A 24,630-nucleotide genomic window follows, 5' to 3' on the forward strand; every position below is an offset into this window, starting at 1 on the left:
CCTCAGGGAGACCTACAGAGCCCTGGTCCTGCAGCACAGGTTCCCTCTGGAAGCTTCGTGATTAAATCCAGCTGGGTTCCCATGGCAACTGAACCTCACGGTGGCCCAGGGGAGCGTGGCCTGACGTGCCCCGGAGGGATTCTAGTGGCTTTCTCTTGAGGGCCTGGCATCTCGGCCTCTCCTGCTCCCACCCAACGTGTCCTGAGCCCTCATGGCAAGCGGTCGGGACGCAGTGCCAAGGGGTCTCGGGGATCACGAGCAGCCTCAGCACACCTTCAGTTTTGCGGGTGCAGCCTTTGGCATGAGGATCCCAGGGCACTGGGAGAGGGCTTTGCTCTTGGAGACACCACGTCCCACTGGGCACAGAGACTCGGATCACAGAGGTGTGGACACGGTGGCACGGGGTCAGGCACAGAGCGCTGTGGGACTCAGCAGGGAGGGTCCTCCTCCCTGAAGTGGCCCTGAGCCTCACGTTGGAGGAGGAGAGAGATCTGCCAGGGACGAGTCTGAACAGGGGAGACCCTAAACAGTGTGTCTGAGGAGCGGGGTGTAGAAAGGACGGCGTGTGTGGGGGCAGCTGGGATTTGTGGGTGGGGGAGCAGAGCCGTGAGGCTGGAAGACAGCAGGTTCTGCTGGGGCAGGACCTTCCTCCTCCACCAAGTGGCCGTGACTGCTCAGGTCCTGGGCGGGCGGGCAGGGACTGGGGGTTCTGCCATCAGGGACCTCACCCACAGTTCAGGAGGAGCGACCTTTAGGGAATCTGGAGGAGGGGGGCCAGAGCAGGGGGTGGAACCTGCAGGACAGCAAGGGAGATGCTGGTGTGGACCAAGGCGGCCCCAGGGAAGGGAGGAGGGGAGGCCAGAGGGGAGGCCAGAAAGGAGCCTGGCACCGAGGCCGGGGTGGAGGGCCGGGGGCAGCACAGGCAGGGGGAATGATGCTCCCTGTGTGGGACATGCACTGGGACACTGGGATGTGATGCGTTGCCTTAGAGACAGGGCGAGTGGGCAGCAGGATGGGTGGACCATGGGGCGAGGGCCGCTCAGCTTAGGACCCAGGAGTTCAACGAGGCCCGAGGAGCACTGGATGGGCATGTGCCCTAGGGAGGTGCGAACTGGGCGCTGGGGCCAGGTCTGGGTGAGGTGGGGCCACCAGGTCACAGCCTGAGTGACGCCTCCCTGAGACTGGGACAGGAGACCAGACCTGGGCGGGGAGTAGGGATCGAAGAGTCAAGATGGGAGAAGAGAAGACCAAGGCAGGAAGTCCAGGGACGGGCAGGGCATTAGAAACCCTAACCTGCTGATGGATGGGAGGTTTTATTTTTTGGGGGGGCGCTGATGAAACTGTCCTAACACTGACCGGGGAGGACGGTGGCACGACTCCGAATACACTAAAAGCCCCTGAATTTTGCGCCTTAAGTGGGGAACCGGATGGTACACATATTGCATCTCAATAAAGCTGTTTTTTATTATTAATTTTCAGGTACCAGGTATTAAGCCCAGGGGCTCTGATCCACTGAGCCGCATCCCTAGTTCTATTTATGTGTATACATATGTATACAGATTATCTTTCATTTGTTCTAATTAGCCGTACATGACGGTAGCATGCATTTGTACATTTTGATAGGTCATACAGAAATGGAGCGTAATTCCTAATTTCTCCGATTGCACATATTGTAGGAGCTCATCGGTCCTGCAGCGTATTTTTATTTTGAGACAGGGCCTCACTAAGTTGCTTAGGGCCTCACTAAGGTGCTGAGGCCGACCTTGGGGTCCTCCGGCCTCCGCCTTTGGAGTCACTGGGATGACAGGTGTGAGCCACCATGTCCAGCTAAAACTGTTTTATTACTACTTCTAAAGGAGGCAGGAGATTCAAAAAGACTCCGTGCACCTGTGTGTGATGAAGTCAAAGGTGAGGAAAGGAAAGGTCACCATGAGGACGGTGACCTTGGTCTCAGCCAAGGAGCTGCCAGCAGGAGGCACGTGGCACTGCCCTGAAGGAGCGGGGAGTTGGCTGCTTTTGGGATGCATCAATCAGCAGCAGGTTGACAGAGCTGGGTGCCTTGTGGCTGAGGGAATGGCGGAGGGTGACAGGGCAGGGCCGGTACAGCGTCCTGAGACGCCTGCCTTGCCTGTCCCGGGGCTGCACATGCGTCGCTAAACTGGACCGACTGTGGACTGGACTGGACTGGACTGTGGACTGGCCGAGGCAGGCTGGCCCTGCCTGCCTGGTGTCCTGAACCCCTGCCTGGTGAACTGCCCCCGCGGAGCTCGGAGCTGTGGCCACAGGGGTACTTTCATCGTGCTCTGCGATCCGTGTGGCTTTGGGGGTCTGACCTCATCTCCTGGATCAGCGTAGGTGTCTTTGATCATCAGTGGCCCTGACAGGGTTTCCCAGAGGCTGACGGAGCCCATTTTCCTGCTTTTACTCTTCCTCTCTCTGCTTTCTGCTCTTTCCTCACTTAGGTATCGAGACTCCCTCCTCAGGGACAGGGGCCCAGCCCTTCGTGACCGTGATCCCGCAGACACGTTCCCAGCTGTGTCCCACTCTGGGTCTCGCTCCGGTGGCTCTGGGAGGACAGGAGGCTGACGCAGGCGAGCCCTCCTCACGCAGAGCTGGGAGCCTGACCCTGGCCCCTGGCTTCCAGTGCTGTAAGTGGTTGATTCTCTAACCCACTGGGGCTTCTCTCCTGCGTGGAAACGAGGTCAGGACCACGATGGCTTTCTCTAATTCCGAGGTCGAGGAGGCTTTAAAGGAAAACCGGGCGTGCGGTGTGCTGTGTCGCCTGAGGGGCTCCTCGCTGTCCCCACAACGCCGGTGGGCCCCGTCCAGCGTCCTTCCCCTCCTCGTTTTCCTGGCCCATTACTTTAGAATAACATTGCTGCGGCCCACATCTTCTCCCTCAGTGATTCTAATGCAGGGGTTCTCAAACTGGGGGACTCTCACATTCCCCAAGGGACTTTGGACAATGTCCAGAGACCCTGTTTGGGCTGTCGCCCTTGTGGGGAGGCGTGCTCCCGGCATGGAGTGGGAGAGGCCAGGACGCTGCTGAAACGCCCCCACGGGCAGACACACTGCACTGCGGAGCATGGCCTGTCCAAGATGGCCGGACGCTTGGGCCAAGGAGCTGTGCGACCTGAAGAGTCAGTCGTCAGTGGGAGGAAGGGGTTTCTAGGAAGAGGTTTCAGATGTCACAGTGAAACACGGCGAGGTGAACCGCAGGGCTCCCTCTGAGCCCTTCTGTCCTTATTTCAGGATTTGGGAGCAGAAGGGCAGGAAAAGCGAAGGGGATCCTGACCTGGCCACTGGGTCATGGTGGGGTCCCTTCCCTTCCAGGGCTTTCCTGGTGAACCAGGCTTGGCTGGCCTCCCTTGAGGCCCACCAGTGAGAATCCAGAAGTTGATAAAAACCTCTCCAGGTTTATCAGCTTGGTGAAATTGCTCTGCTACATTCTGTCAAGCTCTCCAAGAGTCAAGTTCCCATAGCTCCTGAAGCAGCGTTCTGGACCACGCTGGTCCCTGATTTCCTAACTGCCGTCCCGAGGCCTGCGGCCAGGGTCACCTACTGACCCAGTCTGCCTTCTTATACACCCGCTGTCATTATACATATATATACGTGGGCTGATTCTTGACTAGTCGATTGTTCTGTAGCTTTAAGTTCTATAGCTTCATAATATGTTTTAATACCCCCCTGACAAGGCTTAATTATTCTTTCCGTCAATGACTCTCACTCCACCAACATTTCTCCTCTTCATATGCTCAAGTTTCATTCTTTATTCCAGAGGGATTAGAATATACCTGTCATTTCAATATATGTTCCACTGGAATTTTGATCCACAACACATCCACCTATCCTGTGTCTTGATTTGTTCTGCTTTCTTTTTTTTTTTTAAAGGTCTTCATAACTTATTTATTTTCGCTTCTTTTGGAACTTGATATCTGAATCATAGACTTGACTCTTTATTAAACATTTGTGCTGAAAGATGGACGGAGGAAATGTGGAAGAGATCAAGACAACAGGATGCATTGCAGAAACGCAGCAGTGAGACCTCTCCCAGAAAGCCAGACCTCCAAGGCAAAGCACAAAGGCCAATCACTCAGAGCCTGAAAGTCTGAAACCAGGCGGTGATATTCTAGTGCAACTGGCAGGGGCCTCCAGGAGTTGATCAGGGAACCTTGCAGAACTTGTGGAGAGTCCTCAGAAAACCTGGAAGGGACCCACCATTTGACCCGCCCGTCCCACTCCTCGGTTTATCCCCAAAGGACTTAAAATCAGCACACTACAGTGATGCAGCCACGTCGATGTTCATAGCAGCTCAATTCACAAGAGTTGAACTATGGAACCAACCTAGGTGCCCTTCAACAGACGAATGGATAAAGAAAACGTGGTACAGATATCTATTCTGCTTTCTGAGAGTATAACATGCTTCTTCATTTACTTGGCTTTTTAGTTTTCTAGAGTTTATTTTGTATCAATCTTGTGTACACGTACACACACACACACACACACACACTTTTTTTTTTTTTCTTTTTTGCAGAGCTGGGGTCAAGCCCAGGCCTCTGCATGCCAGGCAAGTGCTTTACCACTGAGCTACAACCCCAGTTCTCAATCCTGTATATTTTTATTAAAGTGATTCCCGTGTGCTTTAAAATTTTGTTATTAGGAATGAAATCTCATCCCACATTGCTGCCTGATTATTGCGATATAATAAAATCGGACTGTACTATTTACCCTGCGTTTGGCTGCCCTGAATTGTTCCCATCCTCAGTTGTTTGGAAGTGTCCTCTTGACGAGTTCATCTCATTTTAATTGTTCTTGGTGTCTTGATCTCATGGAATCACCTACAACTCTTAGGCGATGTTAACCGGGATGATCGTGACGTTTCCATCCCTTTAATGAACGACTTGTTCTGCTTCGGGTTTTGGTTGGATGCTTCCCGCGTTACCAGTCTGGGCTGGGCTGACTTCCCCACTTCCTGGTGAAACGTCTCACGCTCTGTGATGGAGTCTGGACAGTGCCCTTGAGCCAGGTGGCCAACAGAACTCTCTGTGTCATGAGGTAATGACAAAATAACATAAAGGAGAACAAGATGCCCTTTAAAGAAAGAGAGAGACCCGAGGAGAAGAACAGGACCATCCACAGTGCACGGATGGGAGCCCGGGTTCCATGCAGCCATAAGCGTCAGAGTGTGTGTGAGGAGTTCCCTGCACGGTCACTGGCACCGCCACCTCCGAGTCTAATAGCTGGGGAGATGCTACAAATTGCAGCTGTTAATAAACCTGGCCCCACACTGACCGTAAAATATCCGAAAGTGCTTATTTCCTGAAAATAATGACCTCGGTGGGCTGTTAAAATAGGAGCGGGCTGCCCTACATAAGGCCAGCTCTGTCTCAGAGGCCAGCTGAGTTCTACAAAGGGCCCCAATTATTCTGAAGTGACGCACAATTATCTCTCAATTTCAGTCACACATACTTTAATTTCTCAGCACTCTGTCCATCTGGAGTCAGTGCTCAGATGTGAGTCCAGATGTGACTTGATTGATAATGTCACTACCCTTTGTAGGACACCAGGCCTTGCGTGCGACATGAATACCTGAGAATCTGTGACTTCGGGAGTTCAACATTTGAGGGCTGGTCTGTCACAAAACATCATCGTGCCTTATTAACTCGGCCCGTGCCCAGAGAACCTCTTTCTCTCTTGCAAGTTCAGCACATCTTGATGTTTAATAAAAGATTGGATTTCAAAAAAGAGCTGAGGCAGGTTAAAAGGGACTCGTGCTTACAAGTCCTGATGCAACAGCTCCGGATGCTCGCCAAAACACCTGGGAAAGAAGAGAAAACCGGGAGTGATGACATCAGACCGCTTCTTAAAGGAATTCACAACCGCAGGCCGAGGAGTCTTGTGCGTGAGAAGCCCGCCGGCTTCTTCCTCTGGAATACGTGAGGAAGGATGAAGGAGAGGCTTTGGGAAGCTCGGCACCGCCTCAGGCCAGGGAGCCACAGGCTGAGCCTACCCCAGAGCTGGGCCCGCACCTCTGGAGGCCACGGCGGCTGTCTGCTCCTGCCCAGTTCTGGGCCACCCGCCTCTCGGTCCCTGGGGAGTCAGCCACTTCCCAGGGGTGTTCTGCTCCCAGGTGGAGGAGGACTGGCTCGCTCTGTCCCACCTGCAGGGCACTGGCTCCTCCTACACTCTGCCTTTCCCTGCGTCAGGGAGCCAGGACGCAAGGCCACAAGATGACCCCAGTCTAGCAGAGCCGTATTCAATCAAGGACCTGCCAGAAACAAAGCACACAAACTAGAAAACACCCTTAGAAATTTTGAGCAGACATAGATTCACTGGGGGAGCCCGTGAGAAGAACCCGGCACTTGCCCCTGTCCCATCTGGGAAACACCAGCACTACAGACCTTCCCTCCAAAGTCCGCCCTGAACCTCCAGGATGCTCCTCTGACAGAGGCAATGGGAACATGGCCATGAACACTCATGTCTTTAAAACTTGCATATTAAGAGGGAAATTGAGTGTTGGCTTCTCACCATCAGGAGGACACAAGAAGACCCTGATCCGGGAGCTGAGGAGGAAGACACCACCCAGGCTTAACCTATTCCTGTAAGTAGCTGCTGCAAGGCAGACATGGCTCGGCCCCCCAAGGTCCTGCACCAGGAGCTTGGTCCTTAACATAATGTTTTGGGAGGTGATGGGACATTCAAGGGGTGGGGTCTAGTGGGAGGGGGTTACATGGGGGGGGCACTGTCCTATGAGTGGACTTTGTCTCAAGACTGGATCAGGGTCCAGGAGTGAGTTCAGTCTTGAGTCGCTAGATGGCTTATTCCCAGAGTGGGCTGCTCCATGGCTCAGCCCCACCCCGTTTCTCTTGCACACACCCCTTTCCACATATGCCTGCTCCCTTGCTTTTCCACCACACAAAGAACAGCATGAAGCCCTCACTAGAAGCCAAGCCAACACTGGCACCATGCTCTTGGACCTTCAGAACCGTAAGATAAATAAGGTTTTCTCCTTTATAAATCCCTAGGCTCTGGCGTTCTGCTATAGCAACAGAAAATGAACTAAGGTAGCAGTGTTCAATCAAAAAAGAGTGTGGAGCATCAAGAGGCAACACACTATCAGGGGCAGAACCACTGAACACAAAACCCAGACAGACCTGGAGGGACTTCCAGTATCGAGGCTACCACAGACTGTCAGACAATGCAGCTAAGTATTGTTGGTGGAAAAAAAAAAAAAAAAAAAAAAAAAAAAAAAACTTGCAAATTTTGACAACTGGAAACTATGAAAAATAACATTGACATTGCAAATTAAACAAAAAGAAATGATAGAACTGAAAAATAAATAACTAAAGATAAAAAATACAATGGGTAGAAGATTAGACAGAATCTCCTAATACAGAAGATTAGACACAGCTAAGAGAAGGATACAGAAAGTGAAAGGTAGGTCAGAAGGAATACTCTTGACTGAAACAGGTAGAAGTGAGGATCTAAGAGACAGAGTGAGAAGATCTGCACAGACTAATCCCAGAGTCCCAGGAGGAGAGGAGAGAGAAAAGGGGGCAGAGGCAATACGTAAAAGGCTAAGATGCACAGCCCACAGTTGGGGGAAGGCCAGCAAAGCCCGAGAAAGATACAAAAAATATATCCACAACCAGATGCAGCAAGGGAAACAGAAAAGTGGACAAAGCGAAACCAAAAACATCCAAAAGAAACCCAGGAGGCCATCGCAGGGAGGCAGTAGAGTGCCAGCTGACCTCGGAGGGCTGACCCTGGAAGAGTAGTTCTCTCAGAGTCACAGAAGTGAGGAGACCAGGAGCAACACGGCCCCTCTCTGAATAGGGAAGGGGTTTGCCCAGCACCTCATCCCAGACACAGGGCAGGCGTAGCCCTCAGACACCGGAAGGCCAATATCACCGTCAAAGTCTGCACAATCTGCACACCTGTGACCCCGCGTGAGTGAGGCCCCGTAGGGTTGGTGAAACCGGCACAGGGGCTTCCTGACAGGAGGGGAGAGAAGCTCCGTCCTCACGCTCCTCCCGGCCAACACCCCACACTGCCAACAAAAGGTCAGGAAAGAAGGCCAACGGAGGCAGATGGGCGCTGCTGGAAACAGCGAGAAGAACCACTGAACTTTATAAAGAGAGGTTCAATATTTAGACAGCCATTCTGAGTTCCTGAGTTGCAGGAGCCTCTGTCTTACGGTCCTCAAAGTGATTCGAAAACATCTCAATGATATTTGTTTGGGGATTAGATAGAAATTCTGAAGGTCGTATGAATAAATAAGCCGGGGAGGATAACGTGGCTGGTCTGAGCTCCCGAGGCCGAGGCGCTTGATGGACAGGCGCCCCCTCCGTGCAGGATCCGCTGTGCGGCCCCGGGGGGCATCTGAAACCAAGGGGGGCACTGACTTGCATGCACCATGCTCCCCACCGACACACCGACACCTCTGGCAGATTTTAGTATGTAAATGAGGCAGCAAGAGTTAACAACGGTAACCGATGGTAAATAGAACCACACACCACACAGAAGTCAAAGCCGGGGAGGTGGTCTCCCTCTCTCTTCAACCACCGGGGCTGACCACAGTCTGACGGTGTGCAGGGGAACCGCAGACAAGGGGGCCACTGTGTTTTAAAATGGTTGAAGGGCTGGGGCTATAGCTCAGTGGGTGGAGTGCCTGCCTCACAAGCACAAGACCCTGAGTTCAATCCCCAGCACCATAAAAAATAAAATAAAATAAAATGATTGAAGTGTGTTCAAGTCCAGTGTGTGGACTCCTGGCTGCCAGCACGTCCAGACACGCAGGAGGCACACCAGGTATGCGCTTCTCTGGGGGAAAATCAAGTGAAATTCTTGTCTCATAAATAAAGTATGTTCCAGAAAGACTAAAGAACTCAATGTTCCTTGATCAACCAAAAACCATACAAATCCAAAGCACAGATAACCAATCACTCACTACATGGGGACGTACTTTTAAATCATAAAAGGAATGAAGTAAATACTGTTAAACAGGCTCGGCTGGTCTACTTAGTTTATAAAAAGCTACGCTGTCAGAAACAGGAGGAATAATGCTAAGAGACAGGGGAAATATGCTAAGTATTTCCCACGATGGGGACGGATCCATCGTTAGCACCCTAAGTACAGGAGCTTCATAGACAAGGAAGAAAACCATCCAAGGTCACAGAAGAGGAAAATGAAAATATCTGTGTGTGTGTGTGTGTTTAAAAACAAAATAAAACAAAAACAAAAAATGACAAATTTAAATGAGAAAGTCTTTTGGAAAAATCAACTTGGCAAAACTGTAAAACAGTCCCAGTGTCCGGTGCCGTGACAGGGCCACTGGGCCCCGCAGGGCGGCAGCGTCGGGGGTGGCTCCTCTGGTAGCTCCAGCCACCCTAACACCAACACTCGGCGGGCGCTGTGGAGCGTGGGAGCCGCTGAGCATGGTTCCGCGTTTTCCAGGCTTTGGAAAGGTGCAGTTGAGATGTGGATAACGTGGTTCAGGGTCATGAGCCAGCAGGTGGCGAGCGGGAGCTCAGGCTGATCCAGGGACTCCAGTGTGTGGGGAGCAGCATACGGGGTTCAGAATGTGGGCAGGGACCCAGGACTCTCCAGACAGGAGGCACAGGCACAGGCCAAGGCCAAGGCCAAGGTCAAGCTGACTTCTGCCAGCAGCCAGCAGACAGAGGATGTGGGTGGGAAGGCCAGAGGAAGCACTCGCTCACTCACAGGGAGCAGGAGGGACAGCCAGGCCCTGGGTGTGCTGGGGACCCATGGAGACAGAACGATGTGGTGCAGGAAGCAGGGGAACCGGAAACCCAAAGCCAGGAGCAAACACAACAGCGTACTTCTTCCTGGAACCGTGATGGGAACAGACAGACAGCCAGGCCGGAGTAGGGTGGGGCCCCCCACCATGCAGAGCGAGACTCAAAGCAAAGGGGCGGTGAGCAGCAGCCAAGGCCACAGGCAGGCAGGCAGGCGGTCAGCCGGCCCACAGGTTCACATCTTCTTCCGCAGGCGAATGTCTGCCAGCACGGAGGCCTGAAGCTCGCCCCACGGGCTGCGTCTGTGCGTCCAGGACAGAGGCAGAGGGCAGGGCCTGGCACCCTCCCACGCTGGGCTGAGGGCGTGGTTTCAATGAGATCCACATACAGACATTTTGCTTATTGCAGCAATCCCCAAGTGGCCCAAACGTGTCCCCTGAGCCATCGGGATGTTGACTGTCAGGTCACCCTGGATGCTGCGGTGGGCGTGGCTTGTGCGTGCTTCCTGGGCTCTTTTCGGCTTTGATATCTGCACCCTTCAGTGATTGTTCCGCTTCACAAAGTGTGGTCCAGGGAGGCACCGTGCACATTGCTACACCAATTTGTTTGAAAACGAAAGCGAGGTTTTTAAAACACTCGAGGTTTTTAAAACACTCCGTCTAAAGGAAGGCTGGATGTGTTGCACCTCAAGGGTCTTTGGGTTGCGGGGATTCTCTCTGCAAAGTCACTGTTAGGCGTGAGGAGTGGCAGACCAGGATGACGAACTGGAGACAATGGGAACCACAGCTTTCTTTTCCTCGTTTCCAAGGGTCAGGGGTCCTCCACGCATGAAGGATGGACTGCATCCCTTGGGCCTCAAGAGCAGCAGGACAATGCGGCGGGAAGAAGCTAGTAGGTAAGAACCTGGACTCTAGCTTTGCTCTTGCACCGTGCAATGTGGGGCGGGCTACCTGGCCTCTGGGCCTGCCTTCTCATGGCTTTGGAGCAGGGTACCGACCCTGCTGGGTCCTGCTGAGAAGTAAACAGCCTTATAAGACAGCGGTGGCCACCTGCACCAAGCAGCGGGCCCAGTGCCCAGCCTGAATTGCCATGTTCAGTATCCCAGATGTGACTGTCATCCCGCTGGGGAACTGGTGTTTGCAGGTGCAGAGCCTGTGGCTGCCCTCTTCCCACGTGAAAGACAACTGGCCAGGCTCTGGCTGGGCAGGCAGAAGGGCAGGACCGGATGGTGCTCTGTCTCCAGAGACAGGAGAGGAACCTGCCAAGTGTGGGCTGCGAGAACCAACCGCTCTCCAGATCCTGGCGGGCTACGGTCTCCGTCCAGACGGCAGCCCTGGTCCTGTGGCCTCGGTTCTGTACCCTCAGACGGTGGCTGTTTTCTGGCTGCTCACATGGTACTGGAGTCACCGCGGGTCACAGCCCGCTGTCTCTGACTCACTGCTCCCCTCCCCGGGCTCCCCTGCCCCCAGCCTCCACCCAAAGCTGTCCAAGTCTGACCCGCCTCCCACACCCTGAGCTTCAGGTGTTGCAAAGCCTGACTTTTCTGCTACACTTACATAATTTTTTTTTTAATCGTGTTTTATTTTGGAATTACCTTTCTTCCAATTTAGACTCAATCACAGAGCACAGGGTTTGGTCAAGGGTAGCTGCTTCCAATGCCAAGTGGAGACAGAACATAAATCAAAAAGTTAACATCGAAAGGCTTCTGAGGATCCTGGAGAAAGACCAAACCTAAAGGTGACCTCGTTGATTTTGGCTGGAAGCAGAAGATAAAAATTGCTTTTCTTAATTTTCAGCGTTCACTGATTTAGGAGAAAAGCAGACTTGTCGAAAGGACAGCGTGAGACGCACTGAATCATAAACAGCAGTGCGAGACTAGGCTGCCTTCCTCCAGAACCCTCTGCTGCCTGGGAACCAGGACCCACGCTCTGGAGGCAGGGAGGCTAGCACAGACACGCCCTCCTTAGGGTCCCACCCACCCTGAGCTGGACACAGGCTAGTGGGTCCACCCAGGGCCAATGCATCGCGTGGGTCTTTTGATTTGGGCAAATCAGGGGGCTTGACCTTGTGTCCAGGGATGTCTGAGGGGATCCAGCAACTTCTGCCTCGGCACTTGGGGCTCGTTTGTTGCTACAGTGTGGACCTGGAGTGTCCCGAGGTCCTTGTGTTAGTGGTTGTGCACAGCGGCTGGAGGAGGCCCTGAAGAGGTGGGGCCTGGTGGGGGTGTTCAGGCCATGGGGACGCCACCTTGAAAGGGGCTGGAGGGTGCCCGTCTCTTCCTCTCCTTGGTTCCCAGCCACCACGAGAGCAGAAGCTTGTTCCACCGCACGCTCCCCGCCATGCTGTGCAGACTCGCCACAGGTCCCGAAGCAACAGACAAACTGACCATGGGCTGAGGTCTCCAAACAGAGCCCAAACAAACCCTTTTTCCTATTAAATTGATTTTTCTCGGGTGTTTGCTACAGTAATGGAAAGCTGACGAACACATTCACGTTTCTTCTGTGGAGACAGAATCTCAGTCGCCTACAGGAGAGCGAGTTTTGAGTTTCTCATCGAGTCCCCAGCCTTCCTTATCAGCTGTGCGTTTCATGAGATAAAATCAAGGACACAGGGATGGGCACACTTTTCTTACCTACACACACTACGGATTCCTCTTTCACATAGGCCCTCCGTGGTCACAGAGCAAGCCAGTTGCCCGTGGAGACGTTTGGTGCCTGACGCTCTAGCACCGTGGTTTTCCACCCCGGAAGGATCCTCTCAGTCTGCACATCTGAGACCAATGGAGGAAATCTGGCAGATGTCCCTCTGAACAGGACTGGGATAAAGGGGCAGGCTGGCCATCTTCCATCTTATTTCACCTATTGCAAGGCAGGTGTGTCCCCAGGTTACAGGGAAGACATCTGACATGGCTTGGTTCCTTCAGGTGGACCCTCTGCAGGACAAGGTGTGAAAGGGGTGCCTTGGCTAGGACTGTAACCACCCCAGAGACTAAGCCGATGACCATCCCTGAGACCTAGCCTGACAGAAGCCCAGGGCCGTGTGCTGTTGCCAAACCCCCACGGGGCCTGAGGGTCTGCTGTGTGTGGTGGGTGGAGATGGAGACTCCACAGCACCTGATGGGCTTCCATTCCCAACCAAGCCAGGTGCATCTGCTTGAGTTTCATTAGCTGAACCACAAGGGTTGGGAAGTGTGATGGCTGGCTGTGAGGGGTCCCCCAAAGCTCACGTGAGGCACTGCAGGAAGGTTCAGAGAAGTGACTGGGCTGTGAGAGTCTTAGCAGAGTCAGTGCATTGATCCTTGTTAGCGTGTGGCCAGGGGAGGTGGGAACTGGGCCTGGCTGTGGGGCATGTATTTTGTATTTGGAGAGTGGAGTCTCTGCTTCCTGATGACATGAGCTGCTTCCCTCTGCCACATTCTCCCGCCATGATGTCCAGCCTCACCTTGACCCTGAGGCATGGAGCCGGCCTTCTATGAACTAGTGTAAAGATACAAAGAGCCCGCACCCGTGTAAAGACAAATACAAGGCTCTTCCCAAACTGCCCTCGACCGCTCATAAAAGCTGCAAAGAATCTTCACCTCTTATCTGTAAAGGCCAGGTGGCTGACCTAAAAGCAAACTTTGCCGACACAAAAGCAAACTTAAAGATAATGATAACCCTCCTCTTGGAGGTCAGGGTGACCCAGAACTTAAAATAACATTGTATACAATTTTATATGTTAACCAATTAAAAAGAACACTGTAAAACTGTTTGCCTTTCATTATAAAAAGCCTGCTGAACCAGGGCTCGGAGCCTCTTAGCGTCACTGGTTACTGAGTGCGCGGAGGACCAGGCTGGAGCTTGCTAATAAATGACGCTTTGTTGCTTGCATTGATCGTGGTCTCTGGTGGTCTTTGTCGGGTCTTGAGCTGCTGGGCACAACACTAGGACCTCAGAAACCCTGAGCTCTCACATAAACCCTTCCTCCTCTACCACTGTGCTGGTCAGATCCCTTTAGTCACAGCAGCAAAAAAGCTGACCAACACAGGAAGGGTGGTCCTTCCACGTGGAAGAGGAAGTCAGCAAATGTCGGTGACGGCTAGTGATGTCTGTGCACGGGATGCTGCTGGCTTGGGCTGCCTGTCCACACCCAGGAGCAGGCCTGGAGCTGGGCCCACTGGACCCTCTCTCCAGAGCATCCAGCTCCACTGCGTGCTTTACCAACAGTCCCAGATGGGGTTCATTTAGCCTGTGATGCAAACAAACTAACCAGCTCAGGAGGCCAAAGCCGCTCTGGAGACTTCCACTCTTGAGTGGAGTTAGGGGAGGACAGAAGAAGAGCTCACCTGATCCAGCAGCCTCGCCCTGAGAGCTCATTCATTTCCTGTTACCCCACCCCCGAAACCGCCCTTCTCTCCTGCCTTTTTTCTCTGAGACTCTTTCTTCAGCTTCTCATGGATCTGAGGGCTACCCATACCCTCCTTGCCAGCCCTTGACAGCTTGGCAAGAGGCGACTTCAGTTACCAAAAAATTTCCCAAACAGAAAACGAAGTCCACAAGCAACAGGTCCAACTGCCAGGACTTCCTGGTGGCCAGAGGGAGACGCAGGTGTGCACCCAAGGGGAGATGCGGGCAGTGTCAAGTGCGGGGTGAGGAACACGGGGCCGGGTGCACTCGGCCATCCATCTGGCGGCATGAACACGAAGGAATTCAAAAGCTCATTGTACAGGGAGGGTCTGGGTGACCTGGCCGTCACAGTCCCGGCTGGCTCAGGGGACCGTGACTGGGCCACTTGCAGATTGCTGCAACAAGCAAAACCCGGTACTGGACCTCGTTGAAACCAAAACCAGGCCCAGGCTTTGGCGAATAGCCTGTCAGCTGGACCTAGTACTGGGAGTCACATTAGCCCAGGAATGTCCGGAGGGCTGGTGATTTACATTTCAAATGCTCACAGATCCTGGCGTCTGTCCGAGGACCTGCCATCACGCCAGGAATTCACCTTGGTGGCAGGGCGAGTGGCATTCCCTGCAAGCGACCGCGCTGGCTGCTCACGTGATTCTCACTTCTGGCGCAGCGTGTCTGTTGGTCTGGGGCTGAATGGGTCCTCGACTTCTAGGTCAGCTTCGTACCCAGGAGGCAGAGGACCCAACAGACCCAGGACATGGCGACCTGTTAGTACCAATTATGAAACTCAGCCTTCCGTCTCTGATGAGAATCACCAGGGAGCTGGACAGAGAGAGAACCGTAAGTGTTTTCCAGCAGGTGGTGCAGGGAAGAAAAATGAGATGACCTTCCCTGTGAGTCTTGTCTGATTAAATTTCTGCCTGGAACTCAAGGATGATACACAGTGGTCGGAGCAACTCACAAATCAGGAGGCCTTCTCTGCACATCACTCCTGCCTTCGGCCACCCCAGATTGCTCTAGCATTTATGAAACCGGAATTCATAAAAGGCTGCCCTGCCCTGGTGAAGGGTGGGCAAGTCTGGGCCTGCGTGTGTCTTCAACACACGTGAAGGGCCTCGCCAGCCCGGAGCATCAGGGGTGGTCACAGCTGTGGTCAGGGGTCAGCCTCTGGCTGTGGGTCATTTTCCTGCCTGCAAAGCCAGCTGGGCAGAAAAGGCTCTATCCTAAGACGGTGGCTCCTTCACCCAGGAGCGAACAAAACAGGCCCACGTTTTAATGTGAATCCTGGTGCGCACCAGTCGTCCAGCTGAGCCGAGGAAAAAAAGGCCTGGGCAGCCAGTGAGGTGGAAAAGAGATCCGTCTCCCAGGGCTCTCGGAGGCTCCTCGTGGGCAATCAGACTGTTGCTGGGCGGAAGTCCCCTGCCCAGGCCCTTGGCCACGGCTCCCATCAACAGGTCCTGGCTGAGAATGACGGAGGGTGAAGCCCATGGAGCCCAAGTACTCCGCAAAGGGAGGCGGCAGGTCCAGCCCTGCTTCTCGGGAGTTTCAACTGCGGCTTTCCTGTTAACACGCGCAACTCCTAACCAGAAATAACTTAAAAGGAGAGGCTGCCAACACAGAGCCATGTGTGCTGGCCCGTAACGTCAGCAACGTGGCTTGAACGTCTCTGGCTATATGGCGAGGCAGGGGACGGTTAGGACAGACCGCTTCTCCCGTCCTCGCCGTTCCTCGCAAGGCCTCGCCTAGCAGATGGGCGGTGCTCCTGCTGACTTGGGTGGTAGATGGCGAACTGAGGAATTTGGCAAAAATGAAAAAAAATTGTGTCTGCACAGCCTAAGAAGCAACATGCACTACTGGGTTGGGATTATCCTCTGGATCCTGCTGATTGGTGGCCAGTGATGCTCTCATGGCCTTTACTGTGGACCTGGCAGCTCTGAGTCCACTTTGTCTGCAGTTCCAGGACATCAGCCTGTGGTAACAATCTGCACAGGAGAATCTTAGATTTGCAGTTCCAGCTCTGACTGCTGAGCTGAGCGCAGGCTGCAGTGTGGCCGGAACTCCTCAGAATGACGGCTCCTCAGAATGAGCCAGCACCCCTGCAGCTGAGGCCTGGAGGAGCATCCAGCACGGCACTGGCAGGGAGTGGACTCCAGCTAGAACGGGAAAAGGGCACCTTCCACCGCAGGCCAATGCCAAGGCCAGGAGGTGTACCTCCCAAGCCAGCTCTCTGCTGACAGCTTTCCACTGGGAAGGAGGAGAAGGGAAGGGTAAGGTGAATAGAGAAGGCCATTTTCCAGGCCAGGACAGAGGTTCACTGCTGTCTGTTCCAAATCCAGCAGTCAGTCCCTGGAGCTGGGCACAGGGAGCTGGCTGCAGCTGCTGGGAAAGCCCTGGCCATCCCTCACACAGGGGCTGACTTTGCCAGCTCTTCTGGTGGGAGGATTCGGAGGACCTGAGAGTCAGCCAGGCCTTGGGGACCACGCTCCAGCTGAGGAGAGGAACAGCGCCCTTCGTAGGTACTAATCACAGGATCTGACTCATGCTTCTCTTTTTACAAGACAAAAGGAAGACCATGGTGCAGTCTCCCCATCCCTTCCCCAGAAACAGGGCACCCCATCCCTGCAGATCCTCAGCTGCATGTATCTAGGAGCCAAAACACATGACCTGAGTCCCACCACTGTTGGGGTCAAAGAAAGCAAGAGTCCAACATCAGCACCTTCCCTCCTGTCTCGACCCTCCACCTGCCCAGCCTGGCAGCCCCACAGAGCGGATCCAAGTTCCAAAGATCCCAGAGCAGACTGGCCCCTGGACTGTTGTCACAAGCCCGAGGCAGGAATCGCCGTTCTGGTTTGCAGGTGGCCGACACAGTGGTGAGGGGTAGACCGGAATTCCTTAATCGGCCACATTGTTTAAATAGCTTATAAAATGCCCAGTGAGATCCAAGATGGTGGGCTAGAGGGAGGCTGCCTTCCTTGTTGCTCCGTAACTCAGAATTCAGGTAAAGGAAATACTGTTTCTCTGAAGCCGGTTGTCACTGCCCACTGATCCCCTACCATTTACCCCAGATTTGTCCCCCATTATGCCTGCTAACTGCCAGCATATCGCCTGACTTTTGAGTACAGACCACTCGCTGACTGCTGCCTATCATCCTCCACTTGCCCACCTGCTGTCTGCCCTTCGCCCGCCTTTCACCTACCCATGGCCTACCACCAGACTTCCACAGGCCCATCATCCGCTGTTAGCCTGCAGACCGCCCACAAATCACCCATAGACCACCAGTGGTCACCTGCCGCCTGCTGTTGTCTGGAAGCCCATTGTCACAGTACAAGCAGGTCTCGGTACATGTAGAGCCACCATCTTGGGACACCAGCCAGAGCCTGCAGGTTTGCCACCACCACTGTCTCCACCTCAGGCACGGCCACCTTGGTCTGGGGACTCAAGTCAGAACCTGGAGATACACTGGGGTACCTGCAGGTCTGGTTGCACCTGAGGACTTTCTGCTCAGTGTGACAGTGACTGCCTTCTGGCTGCCTCTTTGCAGGGTCGCTCCTTTGTGTGAGCACATGCCTGGTGGTCTTTCTGTAAGCTGAAAGGGCACTGAGATCTTGGGACTGCAGCAAGACAGGGTCTGGGGAAGCTGAAGCCCAGGTCCATCAGATTGCAGGGTTTGTGTGGGCCAGTCTGGGTCTGGCAAACCTGTGGAAAGCCAGAGACGAGGGGCAGTGCCCTGGGGGAAGCACAGGTTGGAGAAATGGGAAAACTGGACTCTGTCCAGCTCAGTGAGTCCTGAAGTGCGCAGGGATGGAAGGGGCCAGCTGTGATGGGTGGGAAGACGGGAAGAGGGTGTGAGGGCATCTTGCTATCAGTTCATCCACCCGACTTGTCTAGCATGCCCTGGACTGGAGCTACCATCAAACTCCAGACAACCCACCTATTGGTGGAGAACGGAAGCTGAGAACATTTTTGAAAGCCAATGGGAGCAATCATTCGATTTTCCATTGAGAGTTTCCTTCTTTGTTTTATTTTTCACCCTCTCTCTTACATCTCTACCATCTTTGAACCCAAACATTTTTCATGCATCCGCTTATTGAGGAATAGGATGTACAAATAGTATATGACAGTTTTGTAGTGTATTCTTAGATTTTTACTTTTTAAACAAAATATGTATATATTTGTTTCTCTCACCTCCCTGTCTCCCTGGATTCTCTCTCTCATTTCTCTCATACTAACAGCCAACCTCTATTAATTCCTCCCTTGTTACTCTAAATATTTACCTCTATCCTGTCTCCCACTTCCACATAAACGCCACATCTTATACTATTTCTGTTCCCTGATTGTCCATCATTTGAAATGGTTAACTCTTTTAGCAAACTTATTGTTTATATTGTAGACAATAATTGAACACTTCAATTCTGTTTATTGCGACAAAACTATAAATGCCTTAATAGGAGCCATTTGGCTTAAGGTGGTATATCAGTTGCATTGAGTACTGTTAATATTGGTCTCCCCCTTGAAGATGAGGTACTGGAAGCCTTCAGGGACACTATAAGACTCTAAAGTAGACTCTACCCTGCCTCAGCTCCATACCACTAGGTGGGAAGACACAAATAACATGAAAAAACAAGGAAAAAAAGTGCCTCAAACAAACCAAGATGTTCCAACAATAGAATTCATAGACAATACAGAAGGAATGTCAGAGATGGAGTGTAGAAAATACATAGTTAGATTGCTCTTCAAAATAAAGGACAGTGTTGGAGAAAAAATATAGGAAGAAGGAGATCACATCAATAAAGAGGCAGAGATTATAAAAAGGAATCAAATAGAAATCCTCAAAATGAAGGAAACAATAAATCAAATTAAAAATCCGATGGAAAGTATCACCAACAGACTAGACCACTTGGAAGACAGAACCTCAGACAATAAGACAAAATATATGCTCTTGAAAATAAAGTTGGTCACACAGAAAAGATGAAACTATGAACATAACTTCTAAGAAATATGGTATAACATGAAAAGACCAAATTTAAGATTTCTTGGAATAGACAAAGGCACGAATATACAAACCAAAGTAATGTACAATCTTCTCAATTACATGATATCAGAAAGCTTCCCAAATCTTAAGAATGAAATGGAAAATCAAGTACAAGAGGTTTACAGGACCCCAGATGTACAAAATTACAGCAGACCCACACCAAGGCACATCATAATGGGAATGACTAACATACAGAATAGAGATAGAATTCTAAAAGCTGCAAGAGAAAAAAATCAAATTACATACAGGGGGAACCAATATTGATCTCCGTTGATTTCTCAACCCAGACCCTCAACACCAGGAGGTCCTGGAATAACATATATCAAACTCTGAAAGAAAAAGGATGCCAACCAAGAATTTTATATCCAGCAAAATTAAGCTTCAGATTTGAATATGAAATAAAAACCTTCCATGGTAAATGAAAGTTAAAGGAAATCACAACTGGAAAGCCTGCACTACAGGACATTCTCAGCAAAATATTCCACGAGGAGGAAATAAAAAAAAAAGACAATGAAAACAGCAAAGGGAGGAACTACACTAACGGAAAGTCAATCAAGGAGAAACTAAGTCAAGTTAAAAACCAAAAATAAACCATAATGATCGATAATACAAATCATATCTCAATAATAGCCCTGAATGTTAATGGCCTAAACTCATCAATCAGAAGACACAGACTGGCAGACTGGATTTAAAAAAAAGACCCAACTCTATGCTGCCTTCAAGAGACTCACCTCCTAGGAAAAGACATTCACAGACTGAAGGTGAAAGGTTGGAAAAAACCATATTGCTCTTAAGGACTTCATAAACAAGCAGGGGTTTCTATCCTCATATCAGAAAAAGTGGACTTCAAACCCAGGTTAGTCAGCAGGGACAAAGAAGGACATTTCACACTGCTTAAGGGAATCATATATCAATAAGACATAACAATAGTAAATATATATGCCCCAAACAATGGAGCATCTACATACATCAAAAAAACACTTCTCAATTTCAAGAATAAAATAGATCACAACACAATAATACCAGGTGAATTTACACCTCTTTCAACACTGGATAGATCCTCCAAACAAAAACAAACTACAGAACAAAATAATACAATCAATGATTTAGACTTAACAGATATATAGAGTATTTCATCCACTGTCGAGCGAATACACTATTTTCTCAGCAGCACATGAATCCTTCTCTAAAAAAGACCATATCTTATGCCACAAAGCAACTCTCAGCAAATACAAAAAAAACAGAAATACTACCGTGCATTCTATCAGATCATAATGGAATGAAACTAGAAATCAACAATAAAATAAAAAAAATAGAAGCTACTCTAACACCTGGAGACTAAATAGCATGCTACTGAATGAAGAATGGATAAAAGAAGAAATTGGGGTGGAAATAAAAAAATACTTAGAGGTAAATGAGAATACTCACACAATATATCAAAATCCCTGGGACACTAGGAAGGCAGTGCTAAGAGGAAAGTTCATTGCATTGGACTCTTACATTAAAAGAATAAAAAGTCAACAAATTAATGACCTAACATTACATCTCAAATCCCTAGAAAAAGAAGAACAAATCAACACTAAAAGCAGCAGAAGACAGAAAATAATTAAAATCAGAGCTTAAATCAATGAAATTGAAACAAAAGAAACAACTGGAAAAAATTGGCAAAACAAAAAGTTGGTTCTTTGAAAAGATAAACAAAATTTATAAACGCTTAGCTGCACTAACAAAGAGGAAGGAGGGAGAAAACTCAAATTATTAAAATTCATGATGAGAGAGAAAATATCATGATGGATACTACTGAAATACAGAAGATAATTAGAAACTATTTTAAAAATTTATACTCAAATAAAATAGAAAAACTTGAAGACATCCACAAGTTTCTAGAGACATATGATCTAGCCAAACTGATACAGGAAGACATACACAATTTAAACAGATCAATTTCAAGCAATGAAATAGAAGTAGCCATCAAAAGCCTACCAAGCAAGAAAAGCCCAGGACTAGATGGATTTTCAGCTGAATTCTACAAGACCTTCAAAGAAGAACTAACACCAACACTCCTCAAATTATTCCATGAGATAGAAAAGGAGGGAACGCTTCCAAATTCATTCTATGAGGCTTGTATCACCCTGATACCAAAACTAGACAAAGACACATCAAGGAAAGAAAACTTCACACCAATATCCCTGATGAATATTAATGCAAAAATTCTCAATAAACTTATGGCAAATTGCATACAAAAACATATTAAAAAGATAGTGTACCATGACAAAGTGGGGTTCATCCCAGGGATGTAGAGTTGGTTCAACATATGGAAATCAATAAATGTAATACATCACATCAATAGACTTAGAGACAAGAATCATGATTATCTCAATAGACATTGAAATCTTAAAAAAGCATTTGACAAAATACAGTACCTCTTCATGTTCAAAACACTAGAAAAACTAGGAATAGTAGAATACATTGTAAAAGTAGCTATGCTAAGCCCAAGACCAACATCATTATAAATGGAGAAAAATGGAAAGCATTCCTTCTAAAAACTGGAACAAGGCAGGGATGCCCTCTTTCACCACTTCTGTTCAACATTGTCCTTGAAACTCCAGCAGAGCAATTAGACAGAAGGAAATTAAAGGGATACAAATAGGAAAAGAAGAAATCAAACTATCACTATTTGTGATGACAAGATTCTATATTTAGAAGACCCAAAAATTCTAGCAGAAAACTTCTAGAACTCATAAATGAATTCAGCAAAGTAGCAGGATATAAAATCAATACCCATAAATCAAATGCATTTCTATACATAAGCCATGAATCTACTACAGAACACTAAAGGAAGAAATTGAAAAAGACCTTAGAAGATGAAAAGATCTCCCACACTCTTGGATAGGCAGAATTAACAGTGCCAAAATAGCCATACTACCAAAGTGTTATACAGATTCAATGCAATTCCTATTAAAATTCCAATGACATTCTTCATGGAACTAGAAAAAGCAATCATGAAATTCATTTGGATAAACAAAAGACCCAGAATAACCAAGAAAATCCTTAGCAAGAAGAGTGAAGCAGGAGGCATCACAATGCCAGACCTTAAACTGTACTACAGAGCAATAGTACAAAACCAGCATGGTATTGGCACAAAAATAGACATGTGAACCAACGGTACAGAATAGAAGACACAGAGACAAGCCCACACACATACAGTTGTCTCATACTAAACAAAGGCACCACAAATATACAATGGAGAAAAGACAGTCTATTCAGCAAATGGTGCTGGGAAAACTGGAAATCCATGTGCAGTAAAATGAAATTAAACCTCTATCTCTCACCCTGCACAAAAGTCAACTCAAAATGGATCAAGGACCTCGGGATTAGACCAGAGACCCTGAGCCTAATAGATGAAAAAGTAGAACCAAATCTTCATCATGTCAGCTTAGGACCAGACTTCCTTAACAAGACTCCTAAAGCACATGAAGTAAAATCACGAATCAATAAATGGGATGGAATCAAACTAAACAGCTTCTTCTCAGCAAAGGAAACAATCAATAACACGAAGAGAGCCTACAGAATGGGAAAAAAATCTTACCACACGCACCTCAGATAGAGCACTAATCTCCAGGATATACAAAGAACTCAAAAAACTTAACACCAAAGCGGGGGGGAACCCAATCAATAAATGGGCCAAGGAACTAAACAGACACTTCATAGAAGAAGAAATACAACTGATCAACAAACATGAAAAAATGTTCAACATCTCTAGCAACTACAGAAATGCAAATCAAAACTACTCTTAAGATTTCATCTCACTCCAAATTAGAATGGCAATTATCAAGCACACAAGTAACAATAAATATTGGCGAGGATGTGGGGAAAATGTCCACTCATACATTGCTGGTGGGAATGCAAATTAGTACAACCACTTTGGAAAGCAATATGGAGATTTCTACGAAAACTGGGAATAAACCCACCATCTGACCCAGCTATCCCACTCCTGGGTTTATACCTAAAGAACTTAAAGTCAGCACACTACAGGGACATAGCCACATCAATGTTTATAGCAGCTCAATTCATAATATCTAAACTATGGAACCAACCTAGATGCCCTTCAACGGATGAAAGGATAAAGAAACTCAGCTTTAAAGAAGAACGAAATTATGGCATTTGCAGGTAAATGGATGGAACTAGAGAATATCATGCTAAGTGAAATAAGCCAATCCCAAAAAACCAAAGGCCAGATGTTTTCTCTGATAAGTGGAGGCTGATCCATAGTGGGGGTGGGTAGGGAAGAATGAAGGAACTTTGGATTGTGTAGAGGGGAGTGAGGTGGGGTGGGGAGGTGGGTTAAGGTGGGTACATTGTGAGACAGATGTTATTACCCTATATACATGTATGAAAAAATTAAAATAAATAAAATTAAAAATAAGAAAATGAAAGCTAATGTTTTTCAAAAAATAAAAAATAAAATAAAACGCCCCTAGGGTCACTGAGGGTATAGGCTGGACAACTGGAGTGTGGTCACAACGGGGCCCGGGCCACGGCCTCTCTGAAGCAGACTCCTTTGGGATTGGGCCTGTGCAAGCCTGGGTCTCTGCAGGGCAACCTTCAGGTGGGCCTATGGCTTCTCCCCGTTATTACCTCGATTCCTGAGGGTAGGCCTGGGTCTCTCTCGTGGCCCACGCTCCTCAGCACGGTGAGGGGCCAGCAAGGCTAATTCCAAGGACACCTGTGCTTCCACAGAGACGAGAAATGAATGGGCCACCTCCAGGCCCTCCCTTTGGCAGGGAGGTGACTGGTCAGGTGTCGGGCAGCCCTGTCTTCTCTTCTACCTCCTCCTCTGAACGCAGTCACGTCAACCTCTGAAACCCAAGGTCCAAGGGTTGGGGCGTGAGCCTGGGAGACGCCAAGCAACCCCAAAAGAAGTACAGAGAAAAAAGCCATCCGACCAAGAGGCCCCCAGGGCAGCAAAGCACCTTCCAGAGCCACTGCCCGGGATTCCCAGCAACAGCCCAGTGGAGCCCACGTCCCAGCCCCCAAGCAGGGGCTCGGGTGTCGCGGCAAACCTGCAGCAGCTCATGTCTAGCAGCCAGGAAGGCGCACACATGCCCCACCATTTCTGGGGACAAATAAAGCAACAGGTTATTACATTTTGTGTCCTTGTCCTATCCCTGCTCCCCTTCGGGCAGACATCAAGCTCATGAATTTGCCTGGAAATTGAATTTGCCAAGGAAGGGTTATTGTTTTTAAACATGGGATGTGACATTTGAGCCCAGAACCACAGCATCCATCACTGGCCCCTCCAGTACCACGTGTGCACCCACACTTGCCACACTGCTGGGTGACTTGGTCCCCTGGGGACCTGGGAGCAAGGCGTGTCTGGACACCATATTCCAGCTAAGGCCATCAGGGGTTGGGGAGTTAGTTGTAGGAGGGTTGGAGGCTTCTGGTGAAGCTGCTC

General features: G+C 49.7%; 1 protein-coding gene across 10 annotated transcripts in view; it reads right to left on the minus strand.

The window, feature by feature from the left end:
* Nucleotides 1-24,630, minus strand: part of CALN1 (calneuron 1) — a 381,358-nt gene that overhangs the window by 47,793 nt on the left and 308,935 nt on the right. The gene's annotated exons all lie outside the window — the stretch shown is intronic.

Source organism: Sciurus vulgaris (genome assembly GCF_902686455.1).
Source record: "Sciurus vulgaris genome assembly, chromosome: 18".
NCBI lineage: Eukaryota > Metazoa > Chordata > Mammalia > Rodentia > Sciuridae > Sciurus > Sciurus vulgaris.